The sequence below is a fragment of the Scyliorhinus canicula genome, chromosome 9, assembly GCF_902713615.1.
Source record: "Scyliorhinus canicula chromosome 9, sScyCan1.1, whole genome shotgun sequence".
Lineage (NCBI taxonomy): Eukaryota > Metazoa > Chordata > Chondrichthyes > Carcharhiniformes > Scyliorhinidae > Scyliorhinus > Scyliorhinus canicula.
This window is the reverse complement of record NC_052154.1, coordinates 177,756,443-177,782,466: the sequence shown is the minus strand read 5'-3', so window position 1 is coordinate 177,782,466 and position 26,024 is coordinate 177,756,443.

The following is a 26,024-nucleotide window of genomic DNA, read 5'->3' as shown; positions in this document are numbered from 1 at the left end:
TTTTGTTTTCTTTCCGTTCAAAAAAATCAAGTCCAAAACAAAAAGAAACTGATCAGGTGATTGCCAGTAAATAACCAGGTCCTTTTGCCTTTGGAATGTTATTTTCCACCCCAGCGCTCTAATTAATTGCAGTTCAAATGGTGTGACCTTGCTGGTCATTTAACTCAAGCCATGTGATTCCTTGGAACAAGCGCTCTTGCACACAGTCCAAGGTGAATTTATGACCTTATTTTTTTTAAAAATCCAGGTCAGTTCCCAAGTGTCCAAATAACACATTTTTCGACCAAAGTTTAAAAGAAAATATAGTTCTTGAAAATTGTTACTCAGGAGAAACTTTGTCAGGTCAAGGGGACTGTGTGTGTCAATGTCATTTCCATTGTTGAGGTCATCCATTTAGTTTCAGTCTTTTTTGTCTTTTTCACAGCAGTTGGTAGAACTGAATGGTTCTCTCAGCTATTGCAGAGGGCAGTTAAGAGTTAACCACATTGCTGTGGGTCTGGAGTCACATGTAATCCAGGCCGGATAAGGGATTAGTGAACCAGATGCATTTTTATGACAATCAGTGAAAGTTTCTTGGTCACTGTTACTGAGACTGGCTTTCAATTCCGGATTTATTAATTTAGTTTAAGTTCCCCTCACTGTTGAGGTGACATTTGAACCTATGTCCTCGGAACGTGCCTCTGTATTGCCAGCATTACAACTTTGCCACCACTTTCCCATGCTGTTGAAGCATGGCAGTGATCTGCTATCTGAGGGTCCCTTTAAGAAAGGTTAAGTCTCTTATTATGCGATTTGTAGCACATTGGACTGTGGCTGTGCGGTGAGGGGGGTTTCAGTTTCAGTTTGACTGCTATGGATGACAGAAAGAGAAAAAAAAAGTGTTTTGCATGTTTCTCTCTGTTTTAATTTTAAAAGTTGTTTCAGGAAGCTGCACATTGGGTGTGGTTAACTGCCTTGTTAACTTTAAAAATATAGGCCGGGATTCTGTGATATCACGGCCAAGTGTTGACACCGGCGTCAACAGGCCTCCAGGCCCAGTAATTCTCCTCTTCTTCGGGGGCTAGAATGGTGCTGTGCGCTGCTCCGGCGCCGAAAGCTGGCCCTGCACGGCCGGACCGGGTCCGCGCATGCGCGCGACCACCATCTATGCGCCGGCGCATGCGCGTGGTTGCCATCTCCACGCCGGCCCCTGCACAACATGGCGGAGCCCTACAGGGGTCCGGCGCGGAGGAACATAGGCCCGTCCTGGAATGAGAGCGCCCGCCGATCGGTAGCCCCTGATTGTGGGCCTGGCCACCTTGGAGGTCCCCCCCGGAGTCGGATCTCCCCACCTCACCACCAGGACGGCCCCCGCAACCAGAACGCCGGGGTCCTGCCGGCGTGGATTACATATGGTCCCACTCGGCGGGCACGCGGCCCATCGAGCGTGGAGAATCGCCGCAGTGGGCCACTTTTAACGGCCCCCGACCGGCGGTGCGATGGCCGCATGGGCGTGATTGGCGGCAATTCTTGAGTCAATGGAGAATCGATGGCTCAGCGGCGGAGCGGTAGGGTGGGGTTATCGCAACCCCCACCCCCCCCCCCACCCCCCACCCCTACCGGTGATTCTCTGACCCAGCTCGGGCTGGGAACATCCCGGCCATAGTTGTTTTCCGGAAGGACTTTGAATTGGCTGTTTGGAACTTGATCAACATTTCAGGAAAAAGACCAGTTGCATTCAAGTGAGAATACAGTTTGCTGGGCCACGCCCTTGAAAAGGGGTTCTGGTTTAATTGGATTTTGTTATTGAATTGGAACAGCTAAGGGGGAATTCATTAAGGGTTATACACATAGATTACTGTAGCTGTGTGGTTTCTTTTTTGTTTGTGATTGATACAATTTATTGCTGTGTTTATATATATATATATGTATGTTGGTTTAGCAGGGGCTGGTTTAGCACACTGGGCTAAATCGCTGGCTTTGAAAGCAGACCAAGGCAGGCCAGCAGCACGGTTCGATTCCCGATCCAGCCTCCCCGAACAGGCGCCGGAATGTGGCGACTAGGGGCTTTCACGGTAACTTAATTGAAGCCTACTTGTGACAATAAGCAATTTTCATTTTATTTCATTTCATATGTTAACTACATTCTTAGAATAAACTTTATTTGGATTAAAGTGTCTAGGAAATCTGATGAATCGCAGCTGCAGTAAAGGCTTTTGTGCTCATTTCAGCCAAATTCAACATGAAAGTTGTAGGTCAGGTGAACTTCATAATCCACTTTGTAGTTTCTAAGCGTTGTACTGAGGTGTATGTTTCTCAACACTGAGAGGTTGGAATCAGAATTACAGAGTCCTGAAGAGCAAGGGTTTGTCCTTTGGAAGTTCAAATGTCCTGGACAATTCCCAAAGAGGTCAATGTGTTTGATCTTCCGCAGGGTCCCAATGTGCACATTGGGTCACATGTCCCGTCTCCGTGATCTCAGTCATAATAACTAGAAATAGGAAATATGAGTTAGTTGTTCTGATGTTTCTCCTGGAAAAGTCAGATCTCAGAGTAGAACCTGGCTTGATAGATTCTAACTTGTATTATTTTTTAGAAAACGTGCAGGCAGTTACTGAACAGATTCACAGGAGTCTGCTGGTGTACTTTTAACACAAAGACTAAAACGTTAATTAAACAAGAAAAATTAAGTATAATACACGAGACAATAAGGTTGGAAAGATTTCAATACAATACCAGTAACTGAGTCAAATCACACTATTGCTTCACCCCAACTACACCTTTACAGGTACATGCAAGTTAATAATGATAACCTTTACTGTCACAAGAAGCCTTACATTAACGCTGCAATGAAGTTACTGTGAAAAGCCCCTAATCGCCACATTCTGGCGCCTGTTTGGGAACACTGCGGGAGAATTCAGAATGTCCGAATTACCTAACAGCATTTCTTTCAGGACTTGTCGGAGGATGCAAAAAGACAACACCGCATCAAACTAGAGTCCCAGGCCAATGACATTAACCCACGCCGACTATGGCAGGGCCTACACAAGATCACAGGCTATAAAGCAAGGCCAGGCAGGATATCTGGGGTTGGAGCATCCCTACCCGATGAACTGAACAAGTTCTATGCCCACTTTGAACAGTCAGCCAATGTATCAGTGCCACCCGCACCAACAGCCCTGGCCACACCCATACCCACTATTACAGCCTCAGAGGTAAGAGCTGCCTTCTTGAAAGTGAATCCATGGAAAGCGACGGGCTCGCTGGAGTCCCTGGGCAAGCACTCAGAGCCTGCGCAGACCAGCTGGTGAGTGTATGCGCAGATATCTTCACCACCTCACTCCTCCGCTCTGAGGTCCCCACTTCCTTCAAGAAGACCACTATAATACCAGTACCAAAGAAGAACAAGGTAGCCTGTCTCAATGACTACCGACAGTGGTCCTGATGTCTGCTTTCATGAAATGCATGAAATATGTCATGAAACGGATCAACGCCAGCCTCCCAGATGGTCTCGATCCACTGCAGTTTGCCTATCATCGCAACCGGTCCACAGCAGATGCTATCTCCCTGGCTCTACAATCAGCACTCGATCACCTCAACAACAAGGCCACCAATGTAAGATTGCTGTTCATCGAGTACAGCTCTGCCTTCAACACCATTATCCCAACAAGACTAATATCCAAACTCTGCAATCTTGGACTTGACCCTTCCCTGTGCAGCTGGATCCTTGACTTCCTCACTGACAGACCGCAATCTGTCAGGATAGGCAACGGCACCTCCACCACAATAGTCCTCAACACCGGGGCCCCGCAAGATACGTGCTCAGTCCTCTACTGTACTCCCTATATACACATGACTGTGTGGCAAGATTTAACTCCAACTCAATCTATAAGTTTGCGGATGATACGACTCTGCTGGGCCGTATCTCAAACAACAACAAATCAGACTTTAGGAGGGAGATAAATCACTTGGTTGCATGGTGTACCAAAATTAACCTCTCTCTAAATGTCAGAAAGAACAAGGAACTGATCATTGACTTCAGGAAGCGTAGCACGACATACACCCATGTCTGCATCAATGGTTCTCAAGTGGAGATGGTCGGTAATTTTAAGTTTCTGGGGGGATCACCATCACCAACAGCCTGTCGTGGTCCACTCACCTTGATGCAACAGTCAAGAAAGCCCAACAATGTCTCTTCTTCCTACGGAAGCTAAAGAAATTTGGCATGTCTGCATCGACTCTCACAAACTTCTACAGGTGTGCAATAAGGAGCATGCTATCCGACTGCATCACAGCTTGGTATGGCAACTGCTCGGTCCAAGATCGCAAGGAACTGCAGAGTGTGGTGTACTCAGCCCAATGCATCACACAAGCCTGCCACCCCCACATTGATTCTATAAACACCTCCCGATGCCTCAGGAAGGCAGTCAGCATTATCAGAGACTCCTCCCACCCAGGCATTGCCTTTTTCCAGACCCTTCCATCAGGCAGAAGTCTGAAGACCCGCACATCCAGACATAAGAACAGCTTCTTCCCCACAGCCACAAGACTCCTCCTCGCACTGATCTGTTCCCTGTAAGAACGCTATTCATGATGCCGTATGCTGCTCTTGCTCATGTATTTGCTTTGTTTGGCCTCTGGTTCCACGCTGTAACCAATCACTGTTTATCGATGTACCATTTGTCAATGTTCTCTGTTGATTATTCTTTTGTCTACTCTGTATGTACTGTGTACGTTCCCTCAGCCGCAGAAAAATACTTTTCACTGTACTTCGGTACATGTGACAATAAATCAAATCATATATACTATTGCGAAAGGACCAAAAATGATCTTGGGAGTAGCACAGGTAGAAGCCTTCAAGAAAATAAAACAGCAGCTGCTGTCGTCCAATTTATTGGCTTATTTTGACCATAAAAAGGAACACATCCTGACATGTGATGCTTCTCCTCATGGGGTTGGGATGGTACTTTCACACCACTGGAAAGTCAGGCTAGGAAGGCCCAATGCCTCTGCATCCAGGACCTTTACGGAAGCTGATCCATGGGCCAAAAATGATACAGAAAAAAATAAAAGAAATCTAAACTAAGGGAATTAACAGGAAGTGCCCTTTCAGGAGGTATTCTCAAATTTAGAAGGAGGGCTTGGCAATCGTGTTTGGTGTCAAACTGTTTCAACAGTACGTCTATGGTAGGTATTGAACAATAGTGACCAGCCACAATTTCCCCTGTTGCCTCTGCCCAGATGCAGTGTTGGGCCCTGTGACCTGCAGCTTATGAATATCTCTTAGTTCACCACCCAGGATCACAAATAGATGACAACGAAGCCTTGAGTTACCTTCCATTGTCCACAAGCCGGGCCCTATGGAAGATGTCACGATGACTCTAAATTCTTTAGAGACTTCACCAGTGTCCAAAAGACACATCAATGCCTAAATGCAAAAGAATGCAACATTATCAAAATCAAAGCATATGATCCTGAATGCCAGAGTCCCTGGGCAAGAATCATAAGAAATTAAACCTTATCTGACCAAGAAAGATGTTGCGGGTAGTCATCACTCACCATCACTCATTGACTATATGGTCAATGGAAGAGTCCTGGGGAAAATTGATGTACAGAGAGATCTGGGAGTTCAGGTCCATTGTACCCTGAAGTGGCAATGCAGGTCGATAGAGTGGTCAAGAAGGCATACAGCATGCTTGCCTTCATTGGACGGGATATTGAGTACAAGAGTCGGCAAGTCATGTTACAGTTGTATCGGACTTTGGTTCGGCCACATTTGGAATACTGTGTGCAGTTCTGGTCGCCACATTACCAGAAGGATGTGGATGTTTAGAGAGGGTGCAGAGGAGGTTCACCAGGATGTTGCCTGGTATAGAGGTTGCTAGCTATGAAGAAAGGTTGAGTAGATTAGGATTGTTTTCATTGGAAAGACGGAGGTTGAGGGGGGACCTGATTAAGGACTACAAAATTATGAGAGGTATGGACAGGGTGGATAGCAAAAAGCTTTTTCCAAGAGTGGGGGTGTCAATTACAAGGGGTCACGATTTCAAGGTGAGAGGTGGAAAGTTTAAGGGAGATGTGCGTGGAAGGTTTTTTGCGCAGAGGCTGGTGGGTGCCTGGAACACTTTGCCAGTGGTAGAGGCGGGCACGAAAGCATCATTTAAGATGCATCGAGACAGATATATGAACGGGTGGGGAACAGAGGCAGGTATATCCTTGGAAAATATGCGACAGGTTTAGATAAAGGATCTGGATCGGCGCAGGCTGGGAGGGCTGAAGGGCCTGTTCCTGTGCTGTAATTTTCTTTGTTCTTTGTTCAATTGCAGCACCCAATATTAATTGAATTGCATTATGGTCACATTGGCGTATCTACAATGGAAATTCTTGCTAGTATCTAGGTCTGGTGGTCCTGTCTTGACTCAGCTGTCACAGACTTGGTGAAGCAGTGCCAGGAGAATCAAAAACTCTCTCCTTCAGTCTCACTACATCCATGGTAGTGGCCTGACAGGCCTTGGGTGTCGGTGCATGTGGACGTTACCAGGTCTTCTTTGGGTTCCATGTCTTTGATCGTGGTAGATGTACACTCTAAATGCTTGTTGATAAACCACATGAGCTCCATCACCTCCCACACTACGATCAAGAAACCTTTTGCAGACAGGGCACATCAGAAGTTCTGGTTTTTGACAATTGCACTGCCTTCACCAACAGTGAGTTCCAAAGCTTCAAGTAATGCAATAGCATCAGAAACATCAGAACAGCACCTTATCGCCCGTTGTCAAATGGGCTAGCGGAATGGGCGGTGCAGACCTCTAAAATCAGCGTGATTAAACTACCGGCATTATCCATAGAGACCAAATTAGCATGGTTTTTATTTGACTCTAGGTCCACTCCTCATACTATAACTGGAATCGCCCCAGCAGAACTTTAAATGGAGTGGCAGCTTGGTAGGAGAGTAAGCCTACTATTTCCAAGTCTGGCGGGAAGGGTGGACGTCCAACAAGAGAGCCGGAAAAGAAATTATAATTCTATGAGAAGTTAAAGTAAATTCGAGACCGGGGGTCTGGTCTCTGTGAGGAACTTTAAAGATGATTCCGGATGGGTCCCTTGCGCTATAATAGAGGAAACAGAGCCTGTGCCGCGCAAACTGAAGATACAGGAAACACCTGGACTACCTCAGACATAGGGAGTTTGTCCCCTGGCAAAGCTTGCTGCCGCTGCCGCTAGCACAGCCCGAAGCGAACTCTGCATCTGTCTCCCCTGACAACGAGGACACGGGGTCCAAGATGGGGATGCAGAGCAAACTGGTGTTCCGATTGAATCAGCCACTAAGGAGACCACGTTGGTTACACTTTGATGTACCCTCGGAAGCAAAGGTCTCTGATCCAGATCCCGTTCAACCCTCGACGGACCTCAGACCGATTGCAAAGCGGCAGAAGAGGCCCCTTCCCCATGGGAATATTGAGGGAGAACCAGATTTGAGGGGGGGGGAAGGATGTAACGGTGGTGACGAAGGACAATAGGTCTCCCGCTGGGCTTCGTGGTGTATGAATTCCCCTATTGAGCGGGCGGGAGCTCGCCCGATGTGGAATATATGGCCAGAGCTTAAAACCCGTTCCTCCAACCCGGTCTGGCATCTCCATATGTCCCCGGGCTTGGATGAATGTATTGTGTGTGAGTCACAGAGGTGGCCTTTGTCTGGTGATAGAAGACTGGACTAGGAGAAGTTCTTACAAAACAAAAGCCACTGCACTTCAAATATGGTTCATTGCTTATTAGGAGTGTTGATACTTCTGGTGGGCAAGACAAGATGTCATACCAATTGCAGTGATTTCTTTCCACCATAGCGAGGCAATCAAAACCCTGATTCATTCTTTTGGAATGAACATACAAATTCAGGTTTTTTAAATGTTGACTTTATTTGGTCCATGGTATTACTGTGGAACTTGGAAAGTGTGAAAATGCAAAAATCGCAATCTTACAGTTTCGGCTTTGAAGGATGTCCTCAGTGCTGCAGTTGTATATTGTGAGAGCTGAGCATTTTGTTGTACTGCCCATCAGGTAAGGAAGAGTGAATAAAGTTGTTCAATAATGGAGGCTTGAATCCACATGGAGGTTTATTCTCACTGCAATACACAACAGCTGCATTGTGTTCAAACATTTGGCTGGTGAAATCAGAGGATGGATTAATCATTCAAAAGTTGTGATACACAGCCCCGTGTTACCATGGCAATTTGAAAATTCAAAAGATTTCTGAAAAAAGTTAATCCATTGCTTGTTTTAACTTTGAGACAGGAGATTAGATCTTGATGGGAATCTAATATCTGCTTCTCCAAACATTTAGACGTAAATACGCTTTGGAATTCAACTAATAAAATATAGTACTTGCGGGTGTCAGGCAAGCATGAATTCACACTGCATATACCTTGGGAAAATCACATTTCATTCCCATGATCCAATCTGAATGTTAAAAGTATAAATGGGGATTAAATGTTCAACGGAGTTCATTTCAAATTCCATGTTGCCATTTGAAGAAATTTTATTTTTCAGCGTCCTTTACAGAGATTGAAGGTATTCGGTGCAATATGATTTTAGTTGGAATTATCACATTAATGTCAAGAAAACTATTCATGTGAAAGAAAGAAAGTGTTTTCATTGCTCTGGTTTTCCGTCCAAATTTCCTGCACTCATTGTATTCCTTTGACTTCCCTTCGAATACACTTCTTCATTAAATATCACATAGAGTGAGGATGACAAGTGATTGACCAGCACTGAGAAACCTTTCAGTAATATTCAAGCCACCTTCAAGGGCATGCACAACCAGAAACCAGGATGATCTCTCTTGCTCACCTTTTAAGACGGCACAGAGTTTCCACTTGGTGTCCTCAAACATTTTTGGTTGAAATAACCCTTTTCAAAATGATTAATAATCATGGACCCCCACATCTATATTTCTTCTCTTATTATTTATCCATTCACAAGGCTTTGTTGTCACTGGCTAGGACAGCATTTAACGCCCATCCCTAATTGCCCTTGAGGAGATGGTGGTGATCCGCCTCAGTATCATAGAATCCTTACAGTGCAGAAGGAGGCCACTCTGAAAGAGATCTCCACCTAGGTCCATGCCCCCACCCCATAACCTAATGTTTTGGGCACTGAGGGGCAATTTAGCATGGCCAATCCGCACATCTTTAAACTGTGGGAGGAAACCGCAGCACCGGTAGGAAACCCACGCAGACACGGGGAGGATGTACAAACTCCACACAGTCACCCAAGGCCGGAATTGAATTCCAGGGGAGAATTTTACACTCCTCCCCCAAGGTCGGTTCTGAGGCGGTGAGTGGGGCGGGTGGGGGGGGGGGGGGGGTCACTGCAATTGGTATGACATCTTGTCTGGGTACCTGCCCAAAACCTTGAAACAATTTCATGATTGGGTGGGTAGAGCCTTGGGTGGGAAAACCACCCATTCACCTATTAAGGCTCTTAAGTAACTACTCAATGGCCAGTTAAGGGGTTTATCCCACCAAACCTCAATTTTTATGCTGGCAGGAGTGGATGCAGGGTCGGATAGTGACATTTAAACTTTTCCTAATCTCACCGTGGAAGGGGGCAGTCGTGGTTGGGGAGGGGTCTCGGTCTGAGTGCCTCTCAGAATTTGGCGTATCTTAACCCCCCCGGGATGTTGGAGCTCTGGGACCCTCCTTTCTCTACAGCCTACCCCCCTCTCCTCCACCCCCAATGCTGCAATCACACCCTCTTGCCCCCCCACCCCCCTCGTATTTCCTTACCCTCCTACCCTGGGAAAAGTGGGACTGACCTTTTCAAAGACTTTGAGGTTTAGTTCCAGACAGGGCCCTGCAGTACCACTTCTGGCCACTATAGTGCTGTGCCTGCCCAGATTGACGAGTTGTTGATCAATCAGATTGACCGATAGCTCAGATGGGCGGGACTTCATTCCAAAGGCGGATGGAAGAACCACCCACTGCCAATCAATGCTCAAGCCAGCATTAAAAACCAAAGGGATTTCAAGAGTCAGGGGATCAGGGGTTATGGGGAGAAGACAGGAGAATGGGGATGAGAAAATATCAGCCATGATTGAATGGTGGAGCAGACTCGATGGGCCGAGTGGACTAATTTTGCTCCTATGTCTTATGGAGAGTCGACGGCCGCGCAGTTGATGCCAACTCTCGGGATAGCGGGTGCCAATCACCCACCATGATTTTAAACCAACAAAAGTATGAGAAAAATGATATAGTTTCAAGTCAAGATGGCGTGAGGCTTGGAGGAGAACTTGCAAGTGTTCCCAAGTATCTACTCCTCTTGCGATAATAGAGTTCATGGATTTGGAAGGTGCTATCAAAGGAGTCCTGCTGAGTTGCTGCAGTGAATCCTGTCGATGATACTGCTGCCACTCTGACTCAGTCTTGGAGGGATTGGGTGAATGTCTAACGTGGTGTCAATCAAGTGGGCTTCTTTGTGTTGGATAGGGTGGAGTTGCTTGACTGTTTTTGGAGCTGCTCTCTTCTAGGCTAATGCAGAATATTCCATCAAACTCCTGACTTGTACCCTTTCAATGGTTAACAAGCTTTGATGAGTCAAGAGCTGAGTTACTCACTGCAGAATTTCCATCCTCTGACCTGCTCTTGTAGTCACGGTATTTATATGCCTGTGTTGTATTTTATATTTTCCCCGCGTCTTGACTGTGATAGAGAAATTCAAACAGCATTCATTAGGTAAGCAAAACTGAACTTTATTTCCGAATTTAGAACTGACTGCTAGCAGTATATGGCTGATACTTGGAGTCGGAAAGCAGTCAATTACAAACTGCTGAGTCCGTCCCAAGTCTGCGATATTACAGGAAAAGAAGGCGATTCTTATACATTATAGGATCAAGATAACATGAATACAACTCGGTTAGGAATTTGATCAAAAGTAAAACATAAGTAATAATCGTTACAATGGCGTCACCTTGCTGACCTCCAGGGGACTTGAGTTTCATATCATTATCTTGTCTTTGTTTTAAGAAAGGGAAGAAGTTGTTTAGGAACAGGAAGAAATAGTTGTTCAGCTTGGTATGTATTAAGACTACTTCTAGCTCCAAGCCTTATCTAGACTCTCAGAGTCACCCAGTTCCCAAGACATGCTGTCTCTGTGTATTCTGTGCCTTAGGTTATATGAAATCAGTTTAAATTCACTTGTACCAAGAAAACTTGACTACTTTTCCCATCATGCCATTATTTGCTTCACACAATACCGCACCTGGTCTAGTTCAGCTTCTGGTCAGTGGTAACCCCCTCAGGATGTTGATCGTGGGGGATTCAGTAATGGTAATGTCATTGAATGTCAAGAGGAGATTGTTAGATTCTCTCATCTTGGAGATATTCATTGTTTGGCACATGTGTGGTGTGAATGTTACTTTCCTGAGCCTTAATGGTATCCAGGTCTTGCTGTATATGTACACAGATTGCTTCAGTAACTGTGGAATTGCAAATGATGCTGAACACTGTACAACCTGACCTTATGACCTTATGACGGAAGGAAATTTATTAATGAAGCAACTGAAGACGGTTGCCCTCAGTCACTGCCCTAAGGAACTTCTTCAGTAATGTCCTAGAGCTGAGAGGATTGACCTCCGACAACCATAACCATCTTCATTGTCCATCCAGCAGAGAGATTTTACCCGATTTTCCTTGACTCCAGTTTTGCCAGGGCTCTCACCTCACCTCTTGAGTTCAGCTCTTTTCTCCTTGCTTGGAACCAAAGTGTTAATAAGATCACAAACTGAATGACCCTGACAGACCCTAACTTGAGCATCAGTCAGCAGGTTATTGCTGATTAAGTGCCGCTTCATATCACTGTTGGCGACATCTTCCATCACTTTACTGATGATCGAGAGTAGACTGACAGGACAGTAATTGGCCAGGTTGGATTTGTCCTGCATTATAAAGACAGAACATACTTTGGCAATTTTCCACATTGTAGATGTACTGGGACAGCTTGGCTAGCCAGACTGTGGTCAGGATCCATCATCTTTGCAGTATCCAGTGCCTTCAGCCATTTTGTGATATCGCGTTCAGTGAGTTAAATTGACTGAAGATTGGCATCTGTGATGCTGGGGACCTTCGGAGCACGAGGCCGAGATGGATCATCCACTCAGCATTTGTGGCTGATAATTGCTGCATCATCTTTAACCTTGTCACTTGCACTTGCTCCCCCACTAAAGAGGATGTGGATCTGTGTCAAGCCTCCTCCTCTCCAATTAATTGTTTAATTTCCACCATGATTCATGAATGGATTCGGTAGACTGTAGAGCTTACATCTGATCTATTAGTTGTGGAATTGTTTAACTCTGTCTATCATTTGCTCTGTAAGTGTTTGGCATGCAAGTAGACCTGTGTTCAAGTTTCATTAAGCTAATATCTCATTCTTAGGTATGCCTGGAGCTGCTCCTAGCATGCCCTCCTGCAGTCTTCATCGAACCAAGGCTGGTGCCCTGGTTTGGTGGTAACGGTAGAGTGGGGATATGCTGGGCCATGAGTTTATAAATTGTAGTTAAGTAAAATCAGCTGCTGCTGATGGTCCACTGTGCCTAATGAATGCCCAGTCTTGAGTTGCTAGGTTTGTCGAACACCATTTATGGCTGGTAGATTGATGAGGAGAAAGCCAGTAAGGATTTTCCCTTTTGTTGGTTCCCTCAACATCTGCCAAACACCCAGCCGAGCAGTTATGTCCTTTAGGACCCAGCCAGCTTGATCAATCGTGGTGCAAACGGGCCACTCTTTTCAATGGACATTGAAATCCCATCCCTCCCAGGGGTATGTTCTGTGTCCTTGCCACCCTCAGTGCTTCTTCCAACTGGTGTTCAACACGGAGTAAGTAATCAGCTCATTGGTGGGTGGGAATAGGGTGGGGTAATCCTGGGTGTGGTGTTTGTAGGTGTTGACCAGCAAGGGATTTCTGGGCCCATGTTTGACCTCATGCCATGACACGTCAGGATTCTTTTTGCAACACCCTCTTAACTATGCCACTTTTAATTCCAGATTTATGGATCGAATTTAAATTCCACCGGTGACTTGGTGGGAGTTGAAGTGTATCCCCAGAGCATTGGCCAAGGTTTCACATTGTTATATAATACAGAAAAGTTTTTATTAACCATTTGGGTCAAAAGATTTTTTCTCAAATCTCCTCTATACCTCCTGCCCCTGATCTTAAAATTATCTCCCCTTGTTAATGACCCTTCAATGAAGGGGAACAATTGTTTCCTATCCATTCTGTCTAAACCCCTCATAATCTTAAATACCTTAATCAGGGCCCCCTTCAACCTTCTCTGCTCTAAAGAAAAGCACCCAAGCCTATCCAGCCTCTCTTCACAGCTCAAATGCTCCATCTCAGGCATCATCCTGGTGAATCTCCTCTGCACCGTCTCCAATGCAATCACCTCCTTCCTATAGTGAGGCAACCAGAGCTGCACACAGAACTCCAGTTCTGGTTTAACCAAAGTTTTGTGCAGCTCTTATAATCTGGGTCACTGTCTCTGCAGAGTCTTCATGTCCTCCCCGTGTGTGCGTGGGTTTCCTCCGGGTGCTCTGGTTTCATCCCGCAGTCCAAGATGTGCAGGTTAGGTGGATTGTCCATGCAAAATTGCCCTTCGTGTCAAAAAAGGTTGGGTGGGGTTACTGGCTTATGGGGATATGGTGGAGGCGTGGGCTTAAGTAGGGTGCTCTTTCCAAGGGTCGGTGCAGACTCGATGGGCCGAGTGGCCTCCTTCTGCACTGTAAATTCTATGATTCCATGAATCAATGCCACTGAGAAAGGCAAGCGTCTTGTATGCCTTCTTAACTACCCTATTAACTTGTCCTGCCACCTTCAGGGATCTATGCCCAAGTACCCCAATATCCCTCTGCTCTCAGAGCTTCCCAGTGTTCTGCCATGCATCGAGTACTCCCTTGTCTTGTTTCTCCTTCCAAAGTGCATCACATCGAACTTTAAAATGTTAAATTCCATCTGCCACTGATCTTCCCATCTGACCAACCTGTCTATATCTTCCCGCAATCTAAGACCTTCTTCCTCAGTACTAACCCTGCCAATCTTCATGTTCTCCACAAACCGACCTATGAACACCTCCACCACCCCCCCTCCCCCCCCCCCTCTCCCCCCCCCCCCCCCCCTCCCCCCCCCCCCCCCCCCCCCCTGCCACGCCTCCCCACATTCTCATCTACATTGTTTATACATATCACAAACAGTAAGGAACCAAGCACAAATCCCTGTGGTGAGGCATTGGATATCGACCTCCAGTCACACAAACAGCCTTCTGCCACCACCCTCTGTCCCCTGCTACTAAGCCAGTTTTGGAGCCAACGTGTCAAATTACCCTGCCTCCCATGTGCTTTCATCTACTTTATCAGTCTCCTAAGTGGGGCCTTGCTTAGCTCAGTTGATTGGACGGGTAGTTTGTGATGTAGAGTGAGGCCAACAGCATGGATCAATTCCTGTATTGGTTGAGGTCATTCATGAAGGCCCCGCTTTCTCAGCCTTGCCCCTCACATGATTCTCAGGTTAAATCACCACTGGTCAGCTTTCCCCTCAAAGGGGAAAACAGCCTATGGTCCTCTGGGATGATGCAACTTTACTTTTACTCACAAGTGCTTCTCATGCCCTCTCTTTGCTCTCTTCATTGCTTTCTTAATTTCCCCCTTGCACTAAGGCGTCCACTGATTTTTCCCTTTGTAACTGCTAAAAAAGTCTCTTTTCTTTCTTATCCTGAATAATCCTGGACATCCAGATTTTACCACACCCCCACCTTCCCAACCCCCTCCACTACTCTGCCTTAGATTTTCCCACCAAAAGGATTAATAGTCTCGATTACTCCTCTGGCTCCTGAGTCTCTGAAATTTTCAGTCTGCCATCATCACCCCTCTCTGTTATCATAGTCATAGGCTGGTTACAGTGCAGATGGAGGCCATCTATCTAATATGAAAATGTACCATAGGTTCATAGAATTTACAGTGCAGAAGGAGGCCATTCAGGCCATTGAGTCTGCAGCGGCTCCTGGAAAGAGCACCCTACCCAAGCCCGTGCCTCCACCCTATCCCCATAACCCATTAACCTCCACTTAACCTTTTTTGACATGAAGGGCAATTTATCATGGCCAATCCACCTAACCTGCACATCTTTGGACTGTGGGAGGAATCCAGAGCGCCCGGAGGAAACCCACGCACACACGGGGAGAACGTGCAGACTCAGCACAGACAGTGACCTAAGTCGGGAATCGAACCTGGGACCCTGGTGCTGTGAAACAATTGGGCTAACTACTGTACTACCGTGCCACCCCTCATTGAATTCCATGTAAAGAGTGTTTTAATAATGTGTTTAAAAAAGCAGATATTTGCTTACAGATGTCAGCAAGATGCGTGTGCTTCCTCCCCTTTGCAGAGTATGCCAATCCTTAGCAGGAGCACAGAGAGCCTCTGGTCATCATTCATGTGCTGACCCTTGACCGTGGCACTTTAAAATAATTTTTCAGACCCTGTGGAGAGTCTGTCTGGACCCGTGGTGGTGTCAACAGATCCCACTCTGAGAGGCATTGCCCAGCTGTGAATATGAATTTCTACGATTGAGCTGCAGGGATAAATTCAATACGCTTGCATGGAGAGAATAAAAGAACTGAATGTAATTCACACAGAGTGAAATGGGTTGAATAATGATGTACTCAAGATGAAAGAGGTGACAATAGGTGGAAATCAAATGAAAGAAGAGGCAGTGAGCAAAAAGAAAGAGTAGACCGAGGGAAAAGAATGAAAGTTGCTGGAATTACTAGTCAGATACACACCACCCTTTAGTAATGCATTTTTCAGAATTCTATAAGTGGCAAATGTTCTTGTGGCATATTTTAGTTTGCATTATCTCATGCAAGACTTTTTGAAGATACAGTCAATGGCATTTAATGACATACCTGACAGTAGAATGAGCTGCTTAATTGCATAGCAACACAGGAGAAATCTGTGTTGTGTACGTGGAAACAGCATTTGAAAATTACTTGTGCATAATTCTGTATAATCACACATGGGAGATACAATGTGCTTATTGCAGTGCCGTCTTTCCACTCAGATAAAACCCTGTTATATTTTTGGTACCAATATCATACCAGCAGTGTTCTGGAATAGGTGTGAGGGAACACTGCTTGTCTCTGGGGGCTTTGTACATGGTGTGAAATATTATTTGCATGCATGACTGTGAACCGATAATCTGTGTTCTTGGAATATTTACATGTATAAAAACACAATGAAACACCGACATATCAATATTCTGTAATCGATCTTTTCGTTGGGACTCCAATTAAAATTATCGTAAGATTTAAGTCGGGGTTTATTCAAACAAGTTAACAATCAGAACACAGAGCTAGCAATGTTAAATTCAAAGTGCAAACAACATAGTCAATTACAGCCTAGTCTGTTCTTTGCTGTGAGGTGATTGGGGAAGGCAGTAACATAGGGGTATTGTCACTGGATGAATAATCCAGTGACACAGGACGATGCTCTAAGGGCCTGGGTTCAAATCCCACCTTGGCCGGTGGTGAAATTTGAAGTCAATAAAAATCTAGAATGAGAGGTCCAATGGTGACCATGAAATCATTGTCGTAATGCCATGAGGGTTCACTGATGTCTTTCAGGGAAGGAGGTCTGTCATCCTTACAATATTACTCCAGGGTGGCTGACTCCTAAATGCCCTCTGCGATGATTAATAAATGCTGGCCTAGCCAGTGACACCCACATCCCATGAACAAGACTTTTTAAAAATAAGCAGTTCTATTGCAGTTGAGATTCAGTGACAGAAATGTCAGGTCAAATGGTGTGTTAGAGAACACTCAGGAAGTGCAGGTTGCTGTGGCAACATGCTGGTATAATCAGGTGGGGATGAAAGGCCCTCTCCTTGTTTGACTGTATTGGAGGTTTTTTTTAATTCAGTGAGGACTTAGCTATTCACACATTGAGATCATAGAGTCATAGATGTTTACAGCATGGAAACAGACCCTTTGGCCCAGCTTGTCCATGCCGCCCTGTTTCTATCACTAAGCTAGTCCCGCTTGCGCACTTTTGGCCCATATCCCTCCATACCTAACCTGCCCATGCAACTGTCCAACTTTTTTTTTAAAGGAAAACATTGCACCCGCCTCTACCACTGCCTCTGGCAGCTCATTCCAGATGCTCACCACCCTCTGTTTGAAAAAAGTTCCCGTCTGGTCTCTTTTGTTTCTTTCCCATCTCACCTTAAACCTATGCTCTCTAGTTCTGGCCTCCTCTACCTTTGGGAAAAGATGTTGACTGTGTCTATCTTATCTATGCTCCTCATTATTTTATAGACCTCTATAAGATCATGCCTAAGCCTTCTACACATCAGGGAAAAAAGTCCCAGCCTCTCCTTATAACTCAGATCATCCAGTCTTGGTAGCATTCTCATAAATCTCTTCTGCACTTTTTCTAGTTTAACAATATCCTTCCAATAATAAGGTGACCAGAACTGAACATGGTATTCCATGTGGGGTCTTACCACAATGTCTTGTACAACTTCAACAAGACGTCCCAACTCCTGTATTCAATATTCTGACCAATAAAACTTAGCATGCTGAATGCTTTCTCCACCACCCTGTCCACCTGCGACTCTACCTTCAAGGAGCTATGAATCTGTACCCCTTGATCTCTTTGTTCTGTAACTCTCAACCACTCCCTACATGGCAAGGTAGCATAGTGGTTACCACAATTGCTTCACAGCTCTAGGGTCCCAGGTTCGATTCCCAGTTTGAGTCACTGTCTGTGCGGAGTCTGCACGTTCTCCCTTTGCGAGCGTGGGTTTCCTCCGGGTGCTCAGGTTTCCTCCCACAGTCCAAAGATGTGCAGCTTCAGTGGATTGGCCATGCTAAATTGCCCTTAGGGTCCAAAATTTCCCTCAGTGTTGGGTGGGGTTACTGGGTTATGGGGATAGGGTGGAGGTGTGGGCTTGGGTCGGGTGCTCTTTTCAACGGCCAGTGCAGACTCGATGGGCCAAATGGCCTCCTTCTGTAAATTCTATGATTCTATGAATCCCTACCATTAACCAAGTAGGTCCTGCCCTGATTTCATATGCCAAAATGTATCACATCACATTTATCCAAATTAAAGTCCATCTACTATTTATCAGCCCAAGATCCTGTTGCAATCTTATATAACCTTCTTCACTATCCACTATGCCACCAATTTTGGTGTCATCTGCAAACTTACTAACCATGCCTCCTATATTCTCATCTAAATCATTAATATATATCACAAATAACAGTGGGCTCAGCACCGATCCCTGAGGCACACCACTGGTCACAGGCCTCCAATTTGAAAAACAACCTTCCACAACCACCCTTTGGCTTCGGTCCCCAAGCTAATTTTGTATCCAATTGGCTACCTCACCCTGAATTCGGTGAGATTTAACCTTTTGCAACAACTTACCATGTGATACGTTGTCCAAGGCCTTGCTGAAGTCCATCGACAACATCGACTGCACTGCCCTCATCTATGTTATTGTTTACCCCTTCAAAAAACTCAGTCAAATTTGTGAGACATGACTTTCCCCCTTACAAACCCATGCTGACTTTCCCTAATTAGCCCTTGCTTGTCTAAATGTCTTGGTACTGCCTTAGCAATGCCAGCATGCCCAGGAAATCTTATGGGGAAGTGCCAAGGGGCAGTGTCATGGGGCAGTGCCTGGGCAGTGCGCATGGTCAGGTGGATGATCTGGTGGAGATTTAAATTTATTATAATTGTGTTCTCGAACTCCAGCGTCGGGATTTCCATTATGTCACTGGCAGGGGTGGGAACAAACGCAGTGAGACGTTCTGCCGACATAAAACGCGATTCAGACCTCTCGCAAAATTTTCCACTCTTATCACCAAACCGGCCCGAAAAGAGAAGAAGAGTAGAAAATCACGGCCATACACTTCAAGTTCACAGACACACAAACACAGATCAGGGAGTGAGGAAGGGTGGGTTGGCCAAATTACAGACTATAATATGTAAAAAAGCAATATGCAGTCCGTAGTTTGGCCACTCAGTTGGCTTATTTATTTCTTTCGGAGTTCCTGATGCTACCAATTTAATTTGATTGTTCTTTGAGGGACGGTAGCGCTTGCTAAATTTATTTAAAGAAATCTCTGTTTGTAACAGGAGCATCCCAGGATGGTCACAGTCAGCACGCAGGGATCAGAACTTACCAGGTGGATCGGAGAGAGAGGGAGATGGCAGGAAGGACCCCACTTGGCAGTTCTCCCTCAGATTTGTGTCCTCAGTGGCTTTATATCTTGTTAATAGGGCAAGAGATGTGGGTCCTACATATTCCCCATGCGCCATTGTCTTTGGTGAGATTTGCAGATATGCATCTCCATTCAAATGATTTGGCATGTGGAATGTACAGTAATGCAAATTGGAGTAGTCATCTGTGGCAGTGATCTCAAGTCACTTGTGTTTTCAAAAGACTTTAAAAAAAAGTTTAATTCAGGTTTCCAGTCAATGAATTAAAAATCATATTTTGACAAAAGCATGTTTTCATGACAGTGCATTTTTACATGCATGTTTTAGCCTAGAGTTAATGAGAGTGACCATAGTGGCTCCAACTTTCTTTCCTGCACATGACTGACCAGGAAACTCTCGCCACCTTTTACCACATGTTATTGGTTTGTGCTGGAAGGATTTTCAGGATGATAATCAACTTGGTTGGTCATGTTGTTCCTTGGCCATCATGTCCTGGGTGGAACTTCCGGACTGCAGAACCTCTGGCTCAGATTGAACACAGAACCTCCGCATGTGATAAGAAAACCTTTATTTGCTGTAAAATCAAAATGTTAACATTGCATATTTCGTACCAGAGTGGCATAAAATGATGCAATCCATCCATGCCAAATTTAAACTAAAATGGGGTTTTTAACTCATGCATGGCTCATGGTTAAAACTGTCAAAATTGAGCTTCCCTCTCCCATTGCTGTCACCATCATATTTATATGGAGGCAGCCATGATAACAGTAATGGTATCAACACAATTACATCACCTAACTAAAAGCTCTTAAAAAAATGTTAACTCTGTTTCTCTCACCATAGGTGCTGCCAGATCTGCTGAGTTTATCCAACATTTTCTGTATTTATTTCGAATTACATCACCTGCCTCTCAACCTTCTTCTTTCTCAGTTACGAACTGTAGGGCTTTCTGCCGAACAAAAAAAAAAGAGGAAGTGAGAGCACTTAACTGTCTTTGGTGTGGTCCAGGAGCTGTCAATCATAACTAGATGTTTATGAACATTGTGGTTAGTTTAGGAGCTGACTACTTAAAATCTAATCAAGCAGAAAGGGAGATGGATTAAGCAATCCAGACAGCTGATAAAAGCAAATTGCTGTGGATGCTGTAATCTGAAGCAAACACAAAAAATACTGGTTGATCTCAACAGATTTGACTGCAAGTGTGGTAATTGAAGGGAGATAAAATTTCAAATCTGGATGACTCTTTGTCAAAGCTGATAATCTTTTCAACCCAGACTGCTGGGTGTGTGTGGACGTTGTCAATCACAGCCTAGTTAAAGCAATTCACCATAGATATGAATGAAAGGCTTGCCGATCAAAGTTCTGAGGATGGTTAAACCCAGCTGACTGGTTTCCTCTTTCCAGCAATTTACAGGTGCTGTTTCCGGTGCCTGAGCCAGCAGGTGTATTGTACAGGTGAGTTTTAAAGTTGTGCTTTTTTCACTGCCTCTGTCTGCACCTGCCTCTAGTTTCCGAGCAGGGGTCTATCTTATGCGGGGCTTCCAGACATAGGTCTCTATTATTGAGGGTCTCTGGTGGGGTCTCTGTAATTGGGGGGGGGGGGGGGGGTCTGGTGGGAGTCTCCCTCATGGGTTCTCTGGCGGGGGTTCCTGGGGGGTTGGACCACCCTTGTACTGTGATGGAGGTGTGACCCAGAAGATCCCATGGTGGAACGGGGCGGAATTGCATTGCAAAGTGCAAGGGGGTCCAGCCGCCGGACCTGGTTCTTGGGTCGCCCACTCAAATGGCAGCCTGATAGCAGTATTCACCATGAAAACCATCGCCATCACCACCATGCATAAATTTGCTTGGCAAGACATTGTGAATCATCTCCAGATCCCCCCCCCCAGGTGGGTTTTTATGACAATTGATGATAGTTTCATGGTCACCATGACTGAGACAAACTTTTAACAACAGAAATGTTAATTGAATGCAGATACAAATACAGATTTTAACACTTATACACAGCTCCCAACTCTGAAGAAGAGTCCTACAGGCTCTAAACGTTAACTCTGTTTCCTTCTCCACAGATGCTGCCAGACATGCTGAGATTTTCCAGCATTTTCTCTTTTCATCTCCAAATAATTTGCCTGAACACCTCGATGATGAGTCCCATGATATTACCACCACACCACTGTCTCCCATAAAGCCCAACAGTGGCCTCCGATTGGATAGTTCAAATTGATAAAATCCAACAATGTTTGACCTTCATCAATTCATTTCTAAAAGCTCTTTATTGGCCTACTTTGCAGAGTCAATCAATAGAATCAATAGAATCTCTACAGTGCAGAAGGAGGCCATTCGGGCCATTGAGTCTGCACCGTCCTCCGAAAGAGCCTACCTGGGCCTACTTGCCTGCCATGTCCCCATAACCATCCGCATTGATCATGGCCAATGTATCTAACCTGCATGCTGCTGGACATGAAAGGACAATTCAACATGGCTAATCCACTTAACAATGTCCAAGTTTAAGTTGTGATGACTGCCTTAGATATTGTATCATCAGCCACATGTCCTTCATGTTCATTCCATTGGAACTGGGCTCTGGCGGTGATTGGTTCAATTCCAGATATTTCTGCTCCTTGAAATACCTCAGTTTGAGCACTTCCTCCTACCATTTGTTGCATATGATGTTCCGAATGCTTCTCATGTGGAGCCTAACTGCATGGAGTAAGATAGGCATATAGGAAGGTGGGTATTGCCATAACTTTGTACACACAAGTTTGATACCTCATTCCCTTCATTTCCTCTCGCATAAATGAATAAATGCTGAGCTTGCTCTGGCAATTCTATTTGCCACTTTACCGTAAATGCAGACATTTCTAGAGACTATGCTTTCGAGTTGGTAAAGTTATTTAGAACCTTCAAGGCTGAGCCATTAAGAAATCGATGGGTATAGTCAGATTTTGGTGGTGATTGGTGGGATATCTGTCCTACTTTAGTTGATGATTGATTACCCCATAATTGTCAGCCGTTTCGAAAAACACTCTGGGATCCGATGAAGGCCACGCTCACCCACAGTGTGACACGAGGACACAGTCATTGGCAAAAACAACTCCCATAGCATACCGTGCTTGAGGATTTCAGCTATTTCAGGTGGAAGAGATTACTACCTGTTCTGAATTGGATGTTCCATCAAATGCCCAGAAACCATGGCAGCAAAGAATATACAGAAGAGCACATGGGCACATGCATGGCACACTCCTGCTCCACACCATTTGTTCCGCATTAATTAAAAAATCAGAGACTCTGGCCATCATTCCATTGTGAAGCTGCTGTATCACAAGCGCATTTTTATCAGTTCATCCAAATTTGGCTGCAACTTTCCACAAGGCCTGTCTATTTATCATGTCAAAGGTCATTTTTAGGTCATCAAAGTAACAGTAGAATCCCATCTGTTGTTGGCGGCAGTTCTCTTGTATTTTCAAAGGATGAGAACATGTCACCTTTCCTGAACTCGCTTTGCCTTTCTGCCAGTACGTTTTCTGCTCTCTAGCCTTTTGCAAGAATCCTTGGTACAGCTTTTGCAAGAATCCTAGCAGCTATGAGAAGCAGCAAGATTCCTTTCTTGTGTCTCACACAGAGTTTAGCCCTTTTCTTTTGAACGATTTTTGGCCTATCCTAAAGATCCAGAAGAATGACATGATGATCCCACATTATATGTTATAATTGTGAGATCAACAGCAGATTTGTCAATTTCTCCTAGGATCTCATCTAAGTCCAGTGCTTCCCTTGAGGGAAGCGAACTAATGGCTTTATCAACCTCCACAGCAGAAGGCTTGCTGTCCACGTTTCCATACCTGGGCCAATATGTCGCTTGATTATAGATGTCTCATGGATTATAGCTCTTTGTTAAACATACCCCAAAATGCTCAGCCCAGGGCTCTTTTATAACTTCCCTGTCTTTCAGGAAAGATTTCTCCATCAGTATTGAGAACAAGCAAATATCGCCGTATAATTTTGGTAATGAATACATTTCACAGGGAGCTGGAAAATAGGCCTCAAATACTCTGCAGTCTGTGCAAATCATTGGCCTCAAATCCAATATTTTTGGTTAAAAAAAAATCAAGCATTCAGAAAGAACATCTGTATTGTTAGTGCCTGCATTTCAATTGTAACTTTCCTAGTGCAAGCTTTTGTTGATAGCACAATACTGTTGTCAGGGCAGCCTCTTCCAGGAATGAAGACTGCCTGAATGTTCTTGAAATATTGCTAAGGCACACAGCCAGTGCATTAAATACGTGTTGAATGTGTTAGAAGTGCACTGAAGCCTCTGTCTTCTGCCATGGTATATTTTGTGAAAGGAGACTGATCCAATGCGTGGCAAAGTCGGTGATGGCTATGGCTGAGGGCCTCAGCAGGATGTCCGACCCACTGGTGGGCGTGACCTAGTACCAAGCAGACCTTGATGAGGCACTTCGGGACATGTCCTGGTCTCAGGTGGTGATTGCCGAGGCGCTGCGGAGCTTGTCGCAGTCGCACTGAGCATTACTGAGGCGCTGCAGAGAGTGACCTCACTGAGCGGCATTGCCGAAGGTGTCGACACATGGTGGCAGAGCCAGATGACGTAGGGACAGCCGGGGCTCAATCCAGCTGCCCCTCCGTCCCGAGCTAAACCACAGGGCCCCATGGAAGGAGGGAGCACCAGGTGGCAACCCAGACCCAACGTCTGGACTGGCGACGGGTTGCCACCAGAACCCCTTCTATCGAGTCTGTGCCTCGAGGTCAGCACCTGGAACAGGGCACTGGGACCTTCCGACCTCAGAGCCCCCAGAGGATGTCCAACAGGGGCATCGAATGCCACAGGGCATGGTAAGCAGCTGGCTGCATCCACCTTCGATGTGCATCCTAGGGAAAACCTAGACGCAGTGGTAGAGTAAGGAAGGCCAATCACGTCGAGGATCACTGAGTGGGCACTGGGCGGGTGGAGGGGTGAGGTAGATATTTGATAAGGCTATAACTGTGTGGGGGAGGTGGAGGAAGTGGGGAGTGGGAGGATGGGGATAGTGGGGCCGCGTCATTGGGAGAGTGGGGCAGTGCTGTACACATGTACGAGACACATTAAAGTACCCTCACCAAAACCAATGTGACGCCTCTGGCTCTTTGTTCCGTGATGTGGGCTAACCGCCAATCCCATGTCACACCCCTCCAAACCCTGCCCCACCCCACCGGCACACCCTGCATGCGCACACCTGGCCGCGGACATGGGGCCCATCCCCTTGGTGATAGAAGGTTGGCTGTTGCATCTGTGGTTCTGCCTCCCGCAGAGTTCAAGCACAGTGTCCATGCATCAAGATATGATTGGGATGCTAGGCAATGAGCCGTACATGCCACATGGCGCGCCCACCCACGGGGCTCAATTTACCATGTGTGAAGTGCACACTTAACTACGATGGCTAATTCCCTATTAGCACTAGCCTTCATCCATAAAGCCAGGGGCCTCCACGTTCAGTAGGAGTTATGGATGGTTGGTGGGCAAATAGGCCGGGACTCGATTGCCCTCTGAATGGGAACACATGGTCCAGGGATTGGCATGGAGGACTCATGCACATGTGATCGCCCCCCCACCTCCCACAGCATCCCCCCAATCCCAGCAGAGAGCTCCCTATCCCCAATACCCCCAGCCCCCCCATGGTGCCCCACCCCCAGCTGGGGCTGCATCCCCCAGTCACCCCCCTCATTACCCACCGAAGACAGGGCAGCATGCCCAGTGCCTTCGGGCTTACTGCCTGTGAGCGAAGGTGGCTGCTTATTGCCTTGCTTCCCACAGCAGCCCACCCGACAGGTTCATGTTTTTCCAAAGGACTACTAATCACTTGCTGGGCAGGTAGATGGATCATGGGAGGCTATTGGCTATGAGGTGGCTCCAGTTAATTGTATGGAAATAGGGCTTAAGTGGTGACTATTGCTTTCTTGCCACGCCATGGCGAGATCCCAATTTTGCCTACGGGAGTGGGCCGGTTGAATTGCAAACAGTTTGGCGCCTGGCGTGGTTCTCATTTTTGGCCTCCCCCGCTATTCACTGGCCTCGTCATGCTCTCGCTTGAGTGCTTCGAGGCCACTGAATCACGCCCAGGTTATTATCATAATCAGAGCTTGTAAATCAAGAAGCAGCTTTTCATTGGAAGGATAGAAATCTGGGATTCTGTTTCCAAAAATGGCATGGATGCTGAAACAATTGAAAGTTTAAGACTCAGATGAATAGATTATTTTTTGAATAGGATATCTGGAGGTAAGGGGCGGGATTCTCCGGCCTCCGAGATGCATCTTTCTTGGCGATAGGAAGTGGCACGCCAATCGTTGGCGGCGTGATTCTCGTTCCTGCAGCTGTCAATAGGATTTCCCATTGAAGCCACCCCGCACCTCTGGGAAACCCATGGGCTTGGGTGCACTGCCGATGGGATGAGTGAATCCTGTCGTCAGCGAATGGACGGAGAATTTTGGTAGATAGGTGGATTAGAGGTACAGAACGGCCATGATTGAATGGCAGAGCAGGCTCAAGATGTTGTTAGCTCGGCCTAATCCTGTTTCTTTGCTCCTAGACAAAAACATTTTCCAAATGAAGAATTTTCAGCTCGTACCTGCTGTGCCAGACGCTATCAGAAAAAACAGGCACAATCTTCTGGTCCTCCCAGGATCAGGAAGATTGGTGTCTGAGGGAACTTAATTTGGCTTGAGGCCATAAATCATCTTACTGCTGGCGGGATGAACTTTGTAATTAACTCTCAGGACTTTAAA